We start from the raw sequence: 17,979 nt of genomic DNA on the forward strand, positions 1-17,979 counted from the left end.
GTTGACAATGCTTCCAAAAATACTGATAATAATTTTGTAAGGAAAAATAAAAGGCAAGATAAGAGAAAGATAAAAGCCTAAGTTGTATTTCAAGATAAAGGCATTGCTCACAGTTTAATAATTCAAATGAATGTAAAACGCACCTAAGAATCTATTCTCTTGTTCCATCTAATATCAGCATCAGCAGCAAAAGAATGATTATACGTAATAAAGCTCCAGTAACAGAAATAAAATAAAAAGCTCTGTTGTTAACTCTTTTGAAAAACGTTCTCACAATGAGACCACATTTTACTGCAGTTGACAATTTGTGTTGAATAAAGAAAACTAATTCAATCGAAACATTCAAGCATCCTTTTCCAAAGTACTTGACATTTCCACTCAGTAGAATAAGTCAGAATGTAATATGTCATCCCCAAAGAATACCTTGTTTAAAAAACTAGCCTTATCTGTCAGATTATGCACAGCAATATTATACAGAACTATTAGTGCATGTAGATACCTTATGAATGAATTTCAAAAATGCATCAAACACTTGAGAAGGATTTAGGCCCTCTCAGAAGAAATACTTAAGAATATGCAAATACTCTCAACTGAATCAAGTTGAACAGATGCGACTATCACAAACAATGCGAGCGCTCTTTCCCCGGCCACAACTGCCAATCAAGGAGCAAGATTAAGGTCCAAGGTTCTGACAATGTGTAAAATGGAAAGTATGATCAGGGAGTTTCAATTATTACACAGATATGAACAACAATGATCTGTTACTGTACCATACCTTCAGAATAACCAAGCATTATAACTCATTATACTGAATGCAAGATTTACTGTGGTGCCTGTTCAGAAAGCAAAGTGAGAGACGTGGCACTTCTCTTTTGCTTGTTCTCCAAGTAAATGTACATAAGCAGTTTGCATCTTAACAGCAACTTGTTCCACAAAGCTAAACTGTCAATATTCATAGTATGGTGTAAAAATGGTGGTCAAGGTGAATAGGAAGGAATTTTGCTTAAACCCCTTCTAGTTTGTTTTTTTTTTAAAAGCTTCTTTAGAGAAAACTGGCATATATAATGTGGTGTGCAAATACTGATGCAACTGGCATGTTAAAAACTACTTGCTGATTCTTGTGCATGTGCTTTTCTGCCAAACAGAAAAGGAGCAATTAGAAATGGCAAAGCAACTTGGAGCCAGGTGAAGATGACAAGGGGCATCTGGTAAAAGCTGCACCTCCAGAGGTTTCATGTCAATACAGAAATAGGTAGTTTACAGTGAAAACAATCAATCGCTGGTTGATTGCCACTGAGTTGGTCTTTGGGTTGGCTTAGCCTGCTTGCCTGTGACTGCAAGAAACAGATGGATTTGGGGGCAGAGCTACTTTCTCTCGTTAAAAATGCCATCTTATCTGATAACATAACTAAGATGCATGTTGTCTTTATCAAGGTGATTAGTTTACCACAGAAGTCAAAACAAATAAGCTAAGACAACCCAAAGACCAATTCAATAGCAAATCTGAAATGAAGAGAAAGGACAGGGCATTAAACTTGCAAGCATCCAATAGCTGGACGTGGACAGCAAGGCAGGCAAATTTTGGAATGATATTTTTCTCTGAATACCTGTTTATTGTATAAATGATCATCTTGCCATTTGCAGCTTCAGATTATCTGGATCAGGGAGTGAATAAGAGACCTGAATCAGGAAGAGGTGAAGTTCTCCCAGTGAAGAGCGTCACCAGTAATTCCTTGTGAAATCTACTGTGGCAGGCAGGCTGGTGTAGAGGAGATGACAGGCAAAAGTGCGGGCAGCTGTGCACCAGCACAAATTTTGCTTAAACTTCTTCTAGTGTGTTTTTTTTTAAAGCTTCTTTAGAGAAAACTGAGGTGCTGTGAAGAATAAGACATACTTGACAATCAAGTTCATTTTTCCTGAGAAAAGAATTATTTTCACGATCTTTTTGTGGGCCAAAGACAGAAGTTGAGTTTTCAGGTTCCAACTGCCCAGAAAAAATCCAAATTTGTAAATTCATCATATTATAAAAACCCAGAAACAATAATTAAAAACGTACCACCCAAACCACCACCCCACAAAAACAGACAGTCCTTGACCTTTCAAGTTTTATGTTTCGTAACATGTGAACTTAAGCACATCCACCTATTGTCCCAAAAAATTCAGTGTGTTGTTTGCAATGTTTTCCTATTTTAAGCTTTATAAGCTTGGCCTTATGTGGCTTTGGCTATATAAGTACGGCGGGAATTATTTTTTTGCCCTCAAAAAGGAAGTACTCAAGGGTCTCAGGTACATGATTGATTTCACAACGGAATATGTTTTCTACTCTGACACATAGCCAACTTTTAAAAACCTGTCTTTAAATGTCAGACCATGCTAATAACCGCTTCTTACAAAGGCTGCAACATTTTCTTCAAAAAACCCCTCATATAATACAACCTGAGCTACCTCAGAAGCACAGATATATTTTCTTGCAGAAGAATAAATAATTCTTACATCAGCAGAGACAAAATAATTCAAGAGAAATACCTATTAGTGGGTATACCGGAACAGCTCAGCAGTAGGCTGGAATGAGTTATTCCAAACAGAAATACAATTTAATAAGATACGAAGTAAATAACACCAATTTAATAGTAAAAGGCTGATGTGGTGTTACTTGCGTCTCATATGAGCACATAGAGCTTTACGGAAGGTAAAGCAGGAATCACAATGCAAGTATTTTAGTTGCTCAATTTTTATTTTTTTCGTTTTAAGTATATAATCAAAGTTGAAATGCATAAGGTTCAACTATCCCTCCAAGTATTTTACATACATGTGACTGACAATGTTGCCACATAACGTTTTGCGAAAGGGTGCGTGGAAAAGCCAATTTTGAAATCATGAGGGAAATGATCCATGTGATAATAAAGAGAGGTGACAAAATACTCTGCCACATTTAGCTATCAAAATGGAGTTCATTTTGTAAAAATACTCTTTACTTTTTAAGATAATGGCAAAGAGTTATGCAAATAAAGCCAATTATGATATTTTGAATACCACAGAAAGACAGAAGATAACCTACAGTACTGATAAAATACAAATATCTCTAGGTTATCTTCCAGCTCAAACATACCACTGTGTTTGAGAATGGGCACTGCTTGGTTCACAAGGTAATACGTGGAATACTAGGTAACAATCTTTTTTTGTTGTTTCATGTTTAATACTGTGTAGCTCGAGCAAGAGAAGAAGCATATCGGGAAAAAAGGAATTCTTTTAGAAATCACCAATCAATGATTAAAAAAGACCTAGTTAGTCCGTTAGCAGAAACTACTGAAGCCTGTCTTCTGGTACAACATAATAATGGCTGTGCTGGGTAGATCAAAGGCTCTGAGAAACCAGTATGTGATTTACAAAACATATTGTTTACAAAATTATTACAATTTACAAAAAGAAGAGTAAAACCCACACAACTTCTCCAGAATACTTCTCTGTGTTGGGCAATTTCTGCTTTGTATTCTACACTTCTATGTCTTTCCCTAGCGAGCAGCTCCACCCCTCTCGACATACCTCTCCTACCACTCAGTCCCTGAAATGCCTTCAGCATACACCATATTTTGGGGGAAATAACCCTGTCTGTGCACTACACCAAGTTGTATCAGCTGTTTGCAGCTGGAGAAGGGTCAGAATATGGTGTGTGCCTGGGACTGGCTGGTTGATACTTGTGTATCCTGGTACTTTAGGAAATCTGCCAAAATATTAAAAATCTGCAGTTAAAGAAAATTAATATAGAAAATAAAGAGACTTCCTAATAACCTGGAGTACTTCAACTCAAATTCAAACAAAGAAAAGTGTAAAGCACATAATAATATGCAAATCAATAAAATTTGCTCCTTGTTAGTATAGAAGCGTACTAGTAGTAATGAAGGCACAGCAGAAGAGGTCAACTTGCTGATACCATTACAGATGTGCCTGTTTCTAACCACCTTCTGGCCTTCAACATGGCAGCATAAGGACACACGGTTTAGGAGCCAGTGGGGATACGTGACTGCATGCAAGTCAACTGGAACCTACACCAAAGAGAGACAAAATCCTGCTCTTTCTCAAGTTAATCGGAAGCCATACAACTGCAAGTAGTGCAGAGCCAGGCTGGGCTGAGCTCTCACCGTGTGGGAGCTCTGCGCACTCAGCTCCATCAAAGCCAGAAGCCCAATAGCATGTACAGAGACATGCATTGCAAACGGGGATTTTAAATAGCTATCGATGGGTTTTCAAGGAGCAGCCCCCAACACTATCTGTCTGCAACATTTTAAATTACTTCCACAAGCCCTCGAACTACCATCATATTACAAATTTTGGGGAGAGAAGGGAAAATTAACACTGGCTGAACAGTGGTCTGTTGAACTGAAACCAATAAAGCTTGATTTACTGTCACAGCTACAGGACCAGCCTCCCTCATCACACACACTTCTGCCTCTTCAATATTACAACCGTATATCATTCTCTTCCACAATATTCATTACTCCAAGTGGTGTGAGACATCCCCAAAAGTTACTACACAGTAAGTGCCAACTTAAAGATCTGCCTAACATAAATGATTCACATAGTCTGATCTCCTTCTAGAAGGAGAACAATGCGAAGCAATGCCGTGATACACCAGCCTTTTCAAGGCATCACCCTCATCTTTCCCTTCTAAAGCAGACCTTACATGGCAAATAAGACTAAAACACTTCGACAAAGAAAGTAACCCCCAGATAATCTGTTCCACACATGCAAAACAAATAGCCCACTTTTACTTGGAAGAAGATAATCACAGATGACAGTCAGATCACACTTTGAAACAGTGCCCAATTCACTTCCGAACGAAGCAAGTCAAAAGATTAACACCTCTATATGAAAGGTTTGAACTCAGATTTAATTGATCTGAGATCCAAACAATGCAATAATGCAAATTTCATGCAACCTTCTCTCCTTAAAAATGTATTTTTAATGATCTTGTGTCCTGTAATTACCAACTGCCTGTAAGTCTTCTTCAAGATCAATATAAGAGGTGCAAATAAATAAGAAGCAGTTTTCTATTTTCTGTTAAACTGGCTTCACACTTATAGAGTTACACAGAATCAAAATATTGGCCAGGTTTTCTTCATGGGATACATTCCTCTAGGTTATTTGCACTGGGGAAAGAGTCCCTCCACAGAAAACCAGAGAATGTATTTTGCCTCTCCACACATGAACGCAGCTTGCTTAAACAGACCTTCAGCCACTGCTGCTGCAGTTTTTAATCCCCGAGACTCACCTGACCTCCTTTCAATACACATATATTGAGAAAACACAGTACAGTATTTCCATTCAGCAGAGAAGTAATGTATTTCTTAATGATGTAGACACTAAATGGTCCCTCTCCAACAGAAATACATTAGGTGATGCGTAAGCACTTTACAAACACCATCAAAAAAGACCCGAGGAGGACAAGAAGTTTCCTAATTGTATATTGTTGTTTTGTGAAAAGAACAATGAGTTTTAACCACCTTTCTCCCAGAACAGAACACATACAGTGTAATGTTTTTAGAGGCTGCCTTTTTCTGTTTTGTAACAGTGAATGCTAAAAAGCACACAGATATGCAGATTTTAAAGAGGTGCATTCTGCTGCACGCTTGGGGATAAAATAATTAAACAAAGCAATTTTTCTGTCTGTAAAAACCCATTGGGAGGAACCTGTTTTGAGGATTTCACTTTCCTTGTGCTTCAGAATTAAAAAGAGAAGAACATTTTGAAGGAAAGCTCTCCTCTGGCACAACCCCCACCACCCTTACAGCCACCAAACACTGCAGGAGAGGAAACAGGGAAGTTCCCCCTCTCCAATGCTGGATGCCAGCTCTGCCGGCTGAGTTGCAAGCGCATCTTGCTTAGATGAAAAGATCACTGCTTCACCAGCAGAGCAAAGTGGATCACTACAGAATTTAATTTGTGAGAGTATACAGCAATTAAATGCTAAAATAGACAAGCTACAGGGAGCTCTCTCAACTGGAGAGAGTAAATTAGAAACTATGTCAGTTAAAATAATTTAGACAGCCGGATGGGAGATTTGGAGGACCGAACGCAGGCAGCACGATCTGTGCTGAAAACTTGTTTAAAAACAAATAATGGTTCAAGGTATCCAGAACATCACTAAGAATTATGATGCATTTGAATGGAGGATTTAATGCTTAAATATTCAGCGCATACCAGAAAAGTCTGAGCCTTAGCCATGAGGACCAGGATGGAAATTAAAAATATATATGTTGAAACAGCTACACTTGACTGTATTTTATATGTTTATTTATTTGTGATGCTTACAAAGTGACCACTGTCCTTGCCAAATTCGATTAAATTATTTATCATATTGGTAATACCTTAGGTTCAGACTAAAAGGTCACTCCAAAAACACCAACACCACGAGATAAGCATCCCTCTCTGAAAGGGAGCTTGATGCTTACTAAGGACAAGGGAGAAAAGTTTACAGGTGAGCCAGACAATTTTAATAAGTAGCAGAGAACAACTGAACCCTGAAATACTCAATCTGGCAAATGATGTGGGTAAATGCTGTCTGCGTCCATTTACAAAGTCTTAGTTGCTTTCTCCTGTTTAGTGAAACAGGAACACTTCCTGAATGCTCTCCCATGGAAGGATGCAATGAAACTGATAACTGATGTCAAGAAACATTTAGTCTAGTAGTTGTAGCTCTTCTGTCCTTGCTCTTTCAGATTGCTTCCTCTAGAGATGCTGTGTGAGTTTCTCTTCTTCCATTAATGATGAGTTTAAATTTACTGTCAGATGCCTCCAATCACCTGCTAAACTCTGTATGTCCTTATGCTCTATGAAAACATTACTGTAGTTTCATAAAGTACATGAATTTTTGCTTGGGATTGCAGAGATACAGCTTGTATTATATCACTCTGGAGTCCTGGAATACCTGACTATCCTATAGCACCTAGCAGCAACAAAAATCACATTCTCTCCTGCAATGCCTAGATCCCAGCATGCCAAGCTCAGTAACATCCTGGGACTCTGCTTCCCTTACACAGCTGTTTGCTCTCTCCTGGTGGGATCATTGCATGGTAGGGACTGTCTGTTCCTTTCCTGGCCTCAAACGCCATAGCAGCCAGCTAAAGGACCATCTCCCCTAGGTCTGCTAAGGTACACAGTGCAGCTACATGCAAGCCTGTGTGTATTACTACATAAATCATTAGTAAGGAAAAGCCATGGAGATTAAATCATTTTTAGACAGTAAAGACTATAAGCAGAAGTCCTACTGTAATTCCCATGCAGAATTTTGTTTTTGCCATGGACACAAGACACAATCTCACAGAGGCTTGGCTGAAATGGACAGAGAAACTTGTTATTACGCACTGGCTGTTTAAATCCTCAAACCTTTGCTCTCAGAGGAGCAGATTTAAAACAGTCCAGGCTTGAGCTGCTGCTGACACATGGCAGGTGAGGCTGGCTGTTGGGAAAGGCACCGCATGCAGGGCTGGCAGTTTGGCCGAAAATAACAGTCCTTCATTTCCTGCGTGCTGTGTGCTGCTGAGCTGGATGCTTCACAGTGTGCCACTCACACTCTGAGAGCAACGCCCACACACCACTTCAGCTGGGGCACTTCCAAACACTATTCTGCCTGGTTTGGGTTTATTATTCTCCCCGCTTTTGAAGAGTTAATTGTATAACTGTATAGTATTTCTGTAGAGTTGAGCTCAAAACAAAGTTGAAATACAGATAATTTACCTAATGCTAGAAGAGGAGAAACAGCAGATGATAAAGTTGGCTCCCAAATTTTCAGCTGCAATTGGAGTAAGAAAAACTGATTATGTGAGACATCTTCCTTTCAGGGGGAGGACAGTGGAGTTGACTTGATACCCACAACTTTATTCACTGCTCAGCAACACAACTCTACACTTTTCCATATATTGACTAAGGGGACTCGCAGGTCGTTTTCTGGTTTTCACTTTGGTTTTGAAGTAACAGGCAACCCCTGTTATAAAATCTAGATTTAAGCTCACCTTCTAGGGTCTGGCCCTTCAGCTCTGATTTGTCTGGCAGGAAGTCTCCATTTTTATGCTTCACTCTGTTGCTCATCTGCTGTATGCAGGAACATCCCATGAATGGTTCTACTGAACCTTCAAATAGCTACACAAGAGAGATGTCCAGTTTGCATCCCCTCACAAGAGAGTCTTTAGCAGAAAAATAAATGTTTTTTTAAGAAAAGGGTAAGCTAGTTACCTATTTATTGTTGGTTTCAGATGTGAACAGCCCTCCTGTTGCTTACAGCTTCTTTTCACTTTTCATTCTAGGCTCTAAATTTGCTTGCTCTATCTTGGTGCCACTTGAAGACAAAGGCCCAGAATCTTTGACATTATAAAGGTGGGGTTGGAAATACTACAAGCTCAGTAGGGAATATTTAATGTTAATTCTATATAAGACTAAGAAGTCATTGAAAGGTCTACAACTCCATATATCTGGTCGTGCCATCCTGCAACTCTTCTCCTGAGGAAACAAATGCCATGGAGGAATACACACATGATACAGACCCCAGAATTAATTCCGGATTATTTAAACAGATTTTCAAATGTAAACATATTATTCATCTCCTTTGTAATCTCCAACAAGGACGCAAGTTTGAGGTAGCACTTCATAAAGAAGAAACAAGGTCAAAAGATTATCTGTTCCAGTGACCTAATCTAATTCCTTTCACCCTTCCAGAAAACATTATATTTTAAGATGATGTGCAACATTGTCTAAAATTAATTATCTAGTATAGATGTTCAGATGAGTTTCATAAAATATCAGTGTGCTATTATCTGATGAAAACTTCCATAGACTGAATGCACAATATTAAATGACATAAAATTTGCAAGCCTTATGACACAGAAAAGCTTTTAAAGGTGTCAAGCAAAGTCATTATGACAGTTATGTTATACTGCTTCTGTACTGAAAGTCTGCCCTTCCCTACAAAAGCACAGAATGAATGGGTGTACAGTCTGTAATGACCAACAGTTGTGGGCTGAGTAGTGATGCCCACATAACGATTGTTCTCTTTGTCAGAACCAGAGTCCTTGGATCAAATTATTTATTATATTGGTAATATTTTAGGATTAGGGTAAAAGGCCACTTTGAAAAAAAAAACAGCATGATGTTGTTCAAAGTGAATGTCTCGGTTATGATTGGAGCATAAATGTATCTCTATTATTAAACTGATTGTGCTTTCTTATTCTCTTCCCTCTTGCTCACAATTTCACTTTAAGCATGTGCCAAACCCACTGAAATACATAATCCCAAGAGGATATAACACAGTTGGAAAAGTCCCCCAAGCTACAGAAAAAACAATCGGAGCTGCTGGTGCTTCTTCCCTCCCATGGCATTTCCCAGGTAGCAGCATGAGGACATGCTGCAAGACCACCCAAATTCTCACAGCTCTGTGGCCATGATACTAATCACAAAATTCATCCTGGAAGAGTTGGCTCTTCAAGAAGATGTCTTCATACAAGCATACAGGTCTCTTGCCCACGCCACATTATTACTATTGCTTTTACCCAAACCTGCAGCTTAATATCAGGGACAAGAATCTTGGTGAGACAACTTTAATATGCAAATCTACTTCAGGCTGTTCTCTAAGAGCAGTGTGGTTTTCAAGGAATGGTTCCTGCAGGCAGCACTCCTCCCTACAGAGCAAAGAAAAAAATACTGAATCGCTGGACCCAGCCAAGGCTGTACATCTGACACATGATTCGAGTCTGACGTATGCAGGAAGAAGCTGGGGGCAAAGGGCATGTATATAACTAGGGCAAAAGGGAGGGAGCTGAAAATTAAGATCTGTGTGAAGCTAGAACAGGGGCATGCTCACACATGTAGGACATCACTCCTGGCACACCCTCTGCACACACAAAAGTGAGAACAGTGTATGGTGCAGGTGCAGTTACTTATTTGATATACGTGTTTTTATAAACAATGTAATCTACATTTTAACTGCAGGGACAAATGCAGAGCATTCCAAAATGCAGCTCTGTGATAAACATAAACCTCAATTTTTTAAAAGCCCATCAATTCCCTCCAAATTTGTTTCAGTCTGCGAAACAGCTAAACGGATTTCTTAGCACTGAAAGTAAAATTCACCTCAAGGCTGACAAGCATAAAAAAAATTGCAGTCCAATGGGTGTATTGGTGTTTTCTTTTAAAGCTGGAATAGCCTGAAAACAGGGTCTTGTAATGAAGCTGCCCCATCAACCATAACCACACTGTCACTAGAGCAACACAATCATATTGCCTGTGCAAAGAAGCAATGCATTTAACATTTTCTTCACTGTGTATTATCTATTAGCTGAGTTTGTCACAGAGATATGTGGCAGTTCCCTGCAATACTTATGAATATCTGGCAAGGCATACAGGCATACAAGAACCCATCCATGTCTGCTTCAGCACAGGTTTGTCTTATTATATTTTGGCAAACGACTTAAAATACCCTCCCTTCTCCTATCTTTGGTTTCTGTTAAATGCTGTTACTATCAAGAAATAGAAAAGGTCCCAGGCAAACATCTCAGATCTCCCCGCTGCAATTCACTATAACTAATACACATTACATGTTCAATTCTCCCTTGCTGCTTCTATGAAAAAGCTCTTGTCAAAAACAGATTTCATTTTTTCTGTGTATGCACAAATTAGTTATGGATGATTAACGAAGCATTCATTCTTTTATTTGCTTTGGCTGAGACTTGATCTGTGTTACATTCATGTGAGGGAAGCACTTCATTTTATGTCGATTAAATATGAAACACTGTACGGTTGATAAAAAGAGTTGTGTTCAGGGCTGCATATTATACTGACAAAAGGTACGTGTTTTTGGGCTAACACTTTCTTAAACAAGTTTTACCAGATTTATAATTGCAAAAAACTTGATACACCATTTTTTTTTCCTTTTCACCAAGTACTAGGCAGTACAAGCTTTAGGTCCCAAAGAATGTGCTGCAGTCTTAAACAGCAACAATTATTCATATAATAAAGAGGAATTTCAAAGTTCTGCCCCACAATTTGATTTCTTTAAACATTCCCCCTTCAAGGCACATAACTTGCATTATAAAATGTATCAAAAAAAAAAAAGGACCATAAAACTGAGTAGGACAGTCAGCAAGTCATAATTACAGGATTCTTCTGTTGCATGAAAAATATAATGAAAATGAAGATGTATTGGCAAAGTCTTATGGAAATTTACAGCCACTTTTAACTAACAGTTTGCCCCTGATGTGGTGTTACTGACTCCAGCTATCATAGGACAACACATACACAAAAGCTTGTCTACAAGGCCCATAAATTCTCCATGTTCATTAAATACCGATACAGGACACACTTCAGTTTGGGAAGGTATTTCAGTACATGCAACTTCAAGCATACAACCCACTGGTGATTAAATCAAGTTAAAGAAAGCCATGCAATTAAGCACCTTGTTAAATCTGGGAACAAATTATTAGCCCTTATAAAACAGGAGATTCTATCTCAAGGTTACAGCGCGTGCGCACAGAGTACTATGCATCCTTTTGCAACAGGGGATTTATTTGTAATTTATTTTTAATTTGTAACTGTACAGCAGTAAGTGCGCCCAGGTTGGGAGGAGATCCGGCCAGAATGACTCCTAAGCCACAGATCTCACCTAGGTAACACAGTCTCATTCTTCTCTAAACTTCTAACACAAATCAATGGTACCACACCTGGATAAAACCTCCCCTAACTTCTCTGTGTAACAAAAAAAAGCCTATTAAGTGTCCATCTTGAGCATCAACAAAGCCAAAGTATGAACTTTGGGTTTTCATCTTACTACCAAGGAGAGAGGGTCCTACCATGATGTGAGGCAGGAAACAGCCCTACCAAGAGAAATTTTATGCAAGGTGGGGTTGGAAAGGAGGGCTAGTGCTCCACAAAGAAGCTGATGTCTTGGTGTGCCCCTGAAATACCACTGTGCCAGCTGAGAGGACAGCAGCAGAGAAGACAGAAAACTTGATTTGCTCCAAGCAGGCTACAGCATGACCTCTGAGCAACAGGTCTCTGCAACCTGTGAGGGGGACACAGTTGTCAGCCTGCAGCCGTTTGAAGCACATGAGACCTGTCCAGAAGAAGGTACCTCCATTGCAGATACACTACAAGTACAAGAAAGGGCCAGCAAAGGCACTCAGGCCCATCTGGAGCAGCCAAAATGTGGTGCAACATCCTGCAGTGAATGAGAAGATGAGGGCTCCCAGAAACATGCAGTTCTCTCATCTAGAACAGACATAAAAGATGACAACTTCTACCTGATGTTGCAGCCGATCAGATTGTCTCCAGCTCCTAACTCACCTACCTCCTGCAACTTGCTTTTCCAACCACATGCTTCCGACTTGCACCCCAGCTCTGGCCCCTCACTGGCTCTTCTTTCACAACCTGTTTCTTCTCACTAATCCAACGGAAAACGCATCCAGAAAAACCCCTCACCACAAGTATCTACTGGGTCAGGAAGACATCTGAGCTCTCCAAAGGCCAGGTGAGCACCAGCTTTGGTGTGCTGGTGGGGCAGCAGCACAAAGTGAGGAGCAGAGAGAAAGGAGCAAGAAACCACCCGTTTTGGCAGCAGCAAACTGCTGCCAAAACAGCACAACAGAACGATTGAGGGCTGCATTTTCAGGCTTCCCAGTATTTTACAGAGATTCACTCTTCCCAGTCTGTGTGCATTCTGTGTGCATTCAGCTCCCTGTCCCTGCAGACAGAGGATGGCTGAAGTGAAACAAAGATGATTTTTTTTTAAGGTTCCTCAAAAAGACATTTTTCTTTGCTTCAGGTCACATAAGAGCACACAAAAAGACAAAGCAATAAACGCTCACATGCACTTTCTTGTCTTTATTTCCACTCTCTGGAATGAGGCCAGAGACATCTAGCAGTGTGCTCTGTTCTCTTCCACTCCCTCTCAGAAACGATGGACTCTCTCCTCTGCAGCCAATTTCCTCCTCCATCTCTGTCTGGGTCCAAGCTTCAACTACTACAAAACAATGCTCCCCTGTTTCTGTCCCTGACCCATTCTCCATGCACCTACACCAGGCTCTCTGAGCTCTCACAGATCTTTAAGACTTTATGTTTACAGATCCAGGATGAAAAGCTGTTCTCTCTGCTGCGAACCTAGGAAAATTCCACTCTCTCGTCATTCTGCATATAAACTCGACTGCACTCATTTTCTTAAGGCTCAGCCGCCCCATGATCCTAAGGGGCTGCCATTCCTGAGGTTATCAGCACATTATGAGCCCTACTCAAATATATCCGACAATTGTATAGCTGACTCCAAAAACACAGAAATATTTCACGGCACAGTTTCCCTAATTTAAGCCTGTGACTTGAAAGTAGGCACTGGCAAGTCAAACAGCAAATATGTCACATACTATACAGCTTCCCATCTATTTGTAAAATCTACTTCTATTACTATCAGACTTGAACAAATCATAATTCACAAAAAATAAGTGTTACAAAGTAACTGTCAGTTTCACATAATCCGTTTATATACATTCTTTTAAAATATGCTATTTTCCACATTCCAACTACATCAGGAAATTTCCTGGAGTGTTACAGGCAAAAGTACTGCAAACAAAAAGTACTGGCGAAGCTCTCCTAGAACCAAGTTCATATGTGTACAAAAAGCAAAGATGTTACTAATCGTTTATTTATTAGCATATCATTTGTTTCCAGCTAAAACAAATACAAGAACAAATTAATAAATACAGAGTCTCACTAATGAAAATATTTTCCATTTCTTGGCTGTGAAGTAAGCCTAACTTTTGGAACTGGGAAAACAAAAATCCCCTCTGCTTTATTTAATATTCAATATTTGATCCATCCTTACTTAAAAATATTCCATAATAAAAGAAAACTTAAAAAAAAAAAAAAAAAAGCAGCAAACCAAACAGACAATCTCATAATTACTGTCCCATAAAAACACTTATGAGACATCTGCATTAATCAGTTACCAGAAACTAGTGCTTCAGTCCCAGGTAGTTAGCAATAGCACTCATATAATATTACAGACAGACTGATGTTTTGGCAAAACTAGAGCAGGAAAAAAATGAAACTGAAAGGCATATTGTACATGTGACCTACAGGACTTGGATTACTACCTCTAAGCTTATTAAGAGTAAAAGCTGTCAGTCGGACCACCCCAGAACCAGGGAGGTAAACTAAGATTACTCAGCAGTAAAAGGCATAAAGGGGACGTGCACTCTCAGAACGGGAGACGGCAGAGAGTGAACCACAGCCCTGCTTCAGCTATCTCAAGCAGTAATTGGCTCACAAGAGCAGCTACCACGTTAAGGCATTATCATTATCTAGCTCACATAACTGGAAATTCACGCTCTGTTCTTTAAATTGGCTTAACCAGCAGCATCTGCAGCACTTTAATTAATTACAGCAATTGGCGTACCTTAAAAGTAGATGCACAGATCTGAAATGATAATGCCCTGTGAGTAATAATTGTAAGCCACCATTAATCCAGATCTACCCTAAATAAAACCAAGGGTACACTGTTGTGCTTCAACTCCACAGAAAGCAAGCCTCAATGTAGTAATTATTATTGTACGTCCAGGTTCACCAGCAAACATTACAATTCTGTGCGATGCTTTACATTCAATTAGCTTGGAAATGCAGAAACTCACAATATGTACAACAAAAATCTGTTCAATTCTGATTTTACCAAGTCAAAATCCAATCAGGCACGTGGGTTTCCTTCAAAAGATAAACTCAAATAAGAGACATTCATTACCACTTTTTAGTTTTAGTACACTCCCTATATAGAAATAAAGAAGCCAGATATCACAGTAAGCTCAGAACAAAGTTTTCTTGACATCCATTAGCTTCGCTTCAATTAAAAAATCCACACGCACTGTACACAAACAGTTTGAGTTTGCTTTTTCTCCCTGATATTTAGAGCTCTAAAAACACAGTAGGATTACTTTTAAAACAATCAGAGACAAGAAGCTAAAACCTGCTTTGTTCTTTTTATGTGTGGCATTCAAAAATGTCACATAGAAGAAAATTTTTTAAAGCTTGACAGCAAAATCCACATACACATCCTGGACACAATTAAAAGCTGTTCCTTAACAGACTATTTCATACCATTTCCAGCCAGAACACAGAAAACACTATTGAGATTTGTTGTGACTTGCTTCTGTACAATTTCTCATTTAAAGACAGATTTTATATTTGTTTAATTACCACCACGCTGTAAAACAGGACATGAGTATCTTAATGAAGTGCCTCATGTGTAATGGAATCTTAAAGAAACAAACAAATAACTCTGTGTTAACTCTGTGTTAACTCCGTGTTACTAAGTTGATCAAATCTGACCTTCAAATTCATATGATATTCAGGGGTCAAAATATCTGGTACAAATTTGAACTCCTCTTTTATCAAATGTAAGTTTTATTTTTCATAGCAGTGTGGAAAAATGAAACATTACTTTATTGATTCTAGTAATCATGTAGTAGTTTTGAACATGTTTTTAACAAAAACAAAAACCAGAGTCACAGACTCAACGAAGGGATGACTGGTTTTAAGATGCAACAGAAATAGATGCTACAGCAGAGAATATGCCTTTGTGTAATTCTAACATCCATTTTCTGAAAGCATGCCTGTTTTCTGTGCAACATACAGGGAGACACAACACCAGCAAGGCAGGAAGTGCAAGCCTGAACAGCTAAAATACCAAGGCTGATGCAGCAGCACAAACCAGAAATAGCAATCGGATATAGCAGCTCACACCAGAGACATGCAAAAGGTAATCAGAGGAAAAAAATACCTTTTCTAAAGCAGCAAAACTCTGGTGACAGTGCTCTTATATTCTGGCCCTAGTGCATCTGGGCTGGGCAGGCAGTGGTGAAGCTTCACCAGTATGCGTAATTTTAAGAACTGAATATCTGTGCTCAGATAGAGTCTGATAACATGTTTATCTAGGGTGCACAGAAAACAACCACATGCAAAAATAAACAGCTGCACACTCAATGTAATCACCTTCATCTCCTGAGTATCCACTTATAAATATTAATCTCGAAACTATATGTGCTACTAAGGCACCAGCGTCTGAGGAAAAAAGGCCACAGTGCAGGAAAAATATAAAATAAAATAATAATTCTTATCTAACATTGATACTTATTCCACACAGACGCTCATTTCTGATGGAGGGGGATCACAAGAGCACAATACAAGTTATTCGTTGGCTAAATACCATCACTAAATGCTCTGATATAAAGGTTGGAAGGATTAACACAAAAGGTCCCACTCCAAGACAAATGTCTCCTTCATAGTTCAGTTCACAGCCATCCTGACTGCTCAGTCAGGCCTGCGATTCCGAAACGCTGGCTAGATATATACCTGCTAACCAAACAGGCCAAAGGCTTTCAAAATCCCCTGTTGATACTGGCATATTTTAAGAGGAAATTTTAATTACTACCATGCTGAAAGAGACTTTCTAAACACATGAAGATCACCAAATAGTTTATGCTTCAAATCTCAGCACCTTCTGAAACAACTTCTACAGAGAAATTATGAATTTGCTGAACTGAAAGGGTTTCCACTTCACTTCCTCCCATCTCCTCCTTCAGTCTCTCAGCTTTCCCAAGCAAAAAATGTAAGACTTAAAACAAAAACCTCTAATTTTAAAGTATTTTGTATTTGTAAATGCTTTACACAATTTAATTGCATGCTTATACAGTGGCTACTTTTAAAAATAAACACATCAATAAGTTTATTAGCAGCACTAAAGCATGTTGAGTGTTGCTGTAGCAATAACATTACATGCTGGTTTTCAAATAAGCCTTAGTACTAGGGGCGAAAAGTGCAATTCATATTTCTAAATGTATCTTTGGATTTAAATATTCTTCTCTAATAGTTACGCTGTCTTGCACACTCCTACATTTCAGAAACTATGGGCTGTACTTATCCTAATTCCATTTACTCAAGGTATCAGGTCTTTTATACTCAGTAACAGACTACAGTGTGAAATACTAAGATTTCTAAAGGAGAGAGGGGTGAATTTTAGAGCAGAATACTTTATCCTTACTGAGATGGTAATTTTTCTACTTCCTCTACTGGCATTCTTTAAAAGCAAGGGAAAAAAAAATCCTGAAGGGTGTTCCAGCTTGTAAAACATAACGAGAAAATATTTTTTTGTAGCCTCAAAATAATGATTCACACAACTTGGCAAAACATTAATCTCAAATCCTAGAGATTTTTAAGCCACGAGCAAATTTTTTGGCAGATATCTTTGTTGTAAAAATTAACTGAGCACCTCAAATAAAACATCATAGAGTCATAGAATCACCAGGTTGGAAAGGACCCACTGGATCATCGAGTCCAACCATTCCTAACAATCCCTAAACCATGCCACTCAGCACCTCATCCGCCCGTCCTTTAAATACCTCCAGGAAAGGTGACTCGACCACCTCCCTGGGCAGCCTGTTCCAGTGCCCAGTGACCCTTTCCATGAAAATTTTTTTCCTGATGTCCAGCCTGAACCTCCCCTGGCGGAGCTTGAGGCTATTCCCTCTTGTCCAGTCACTTGGGAGAAGAGGCCAGCTCCCTCCTCTCCACAACCTCCTTTCAGGTAGTTGTAGAGAGCAATAAGGTCTCCCCTCAGCCTCCTCTTCTCCAGGCTAAACAACCCCAGTTCCCTCAGTCGCTCCTCATAAGACTTGTTCTCCAGCCCCTTCACCTGCTTCATTGCTCTTCTCTGGACACACTCCAGAGCCTCAACACCCTTCTTGTAGTGAGGGGCCCAGAACTGGACACAGTACTTCAGGTGCGGTCTCACCAGTGCCAAGTACAGAGGGAGAATAACCTCCTTGGACCTGCTGGTCACGCCGTTTCTGATACAAGCCAAGATGCCATTGTGCCTTCTTGGCACATTGCTGGCTCATGTTCAGTCGGCTGTCAACCAAGACCTCCAGGTCCTTCTCCTCTAGGCAGCTTTCTAGCCAG

The 17,979-nt window shown here is 39.4% G+C and overlaps 1 protein-coding gene across 11 annotated transcripts in view; it reads right to left on the reverse strand.

The window, feature by feature from the left end:
• The window catches only part of EHBP1 (EH domain binding protein 1), a 219,885-nt gene that overhangs the window by 138,539 nt on the left and 63,367 nt on the right, over positions 1 to 17,979 (reverse strand). The gene's annotated exons all lie outside the window — the stretch shown is intronic.

This window comes from Cuculus canorus, chromosome 3 (assembly GCF_017976375.1).
Source record: "Cuculus canorus isolate bCucCan1 chromosome 3, bCucCan1.pri, whole genome shotgun sequence".
Classification (NCBI taxonomy): domain Eukaryota; kingdom Metazoa; phylum Chordata; class Aves; order Cuculiformes; family Cuculidae; genus Cuculus; species Cuculus canorus.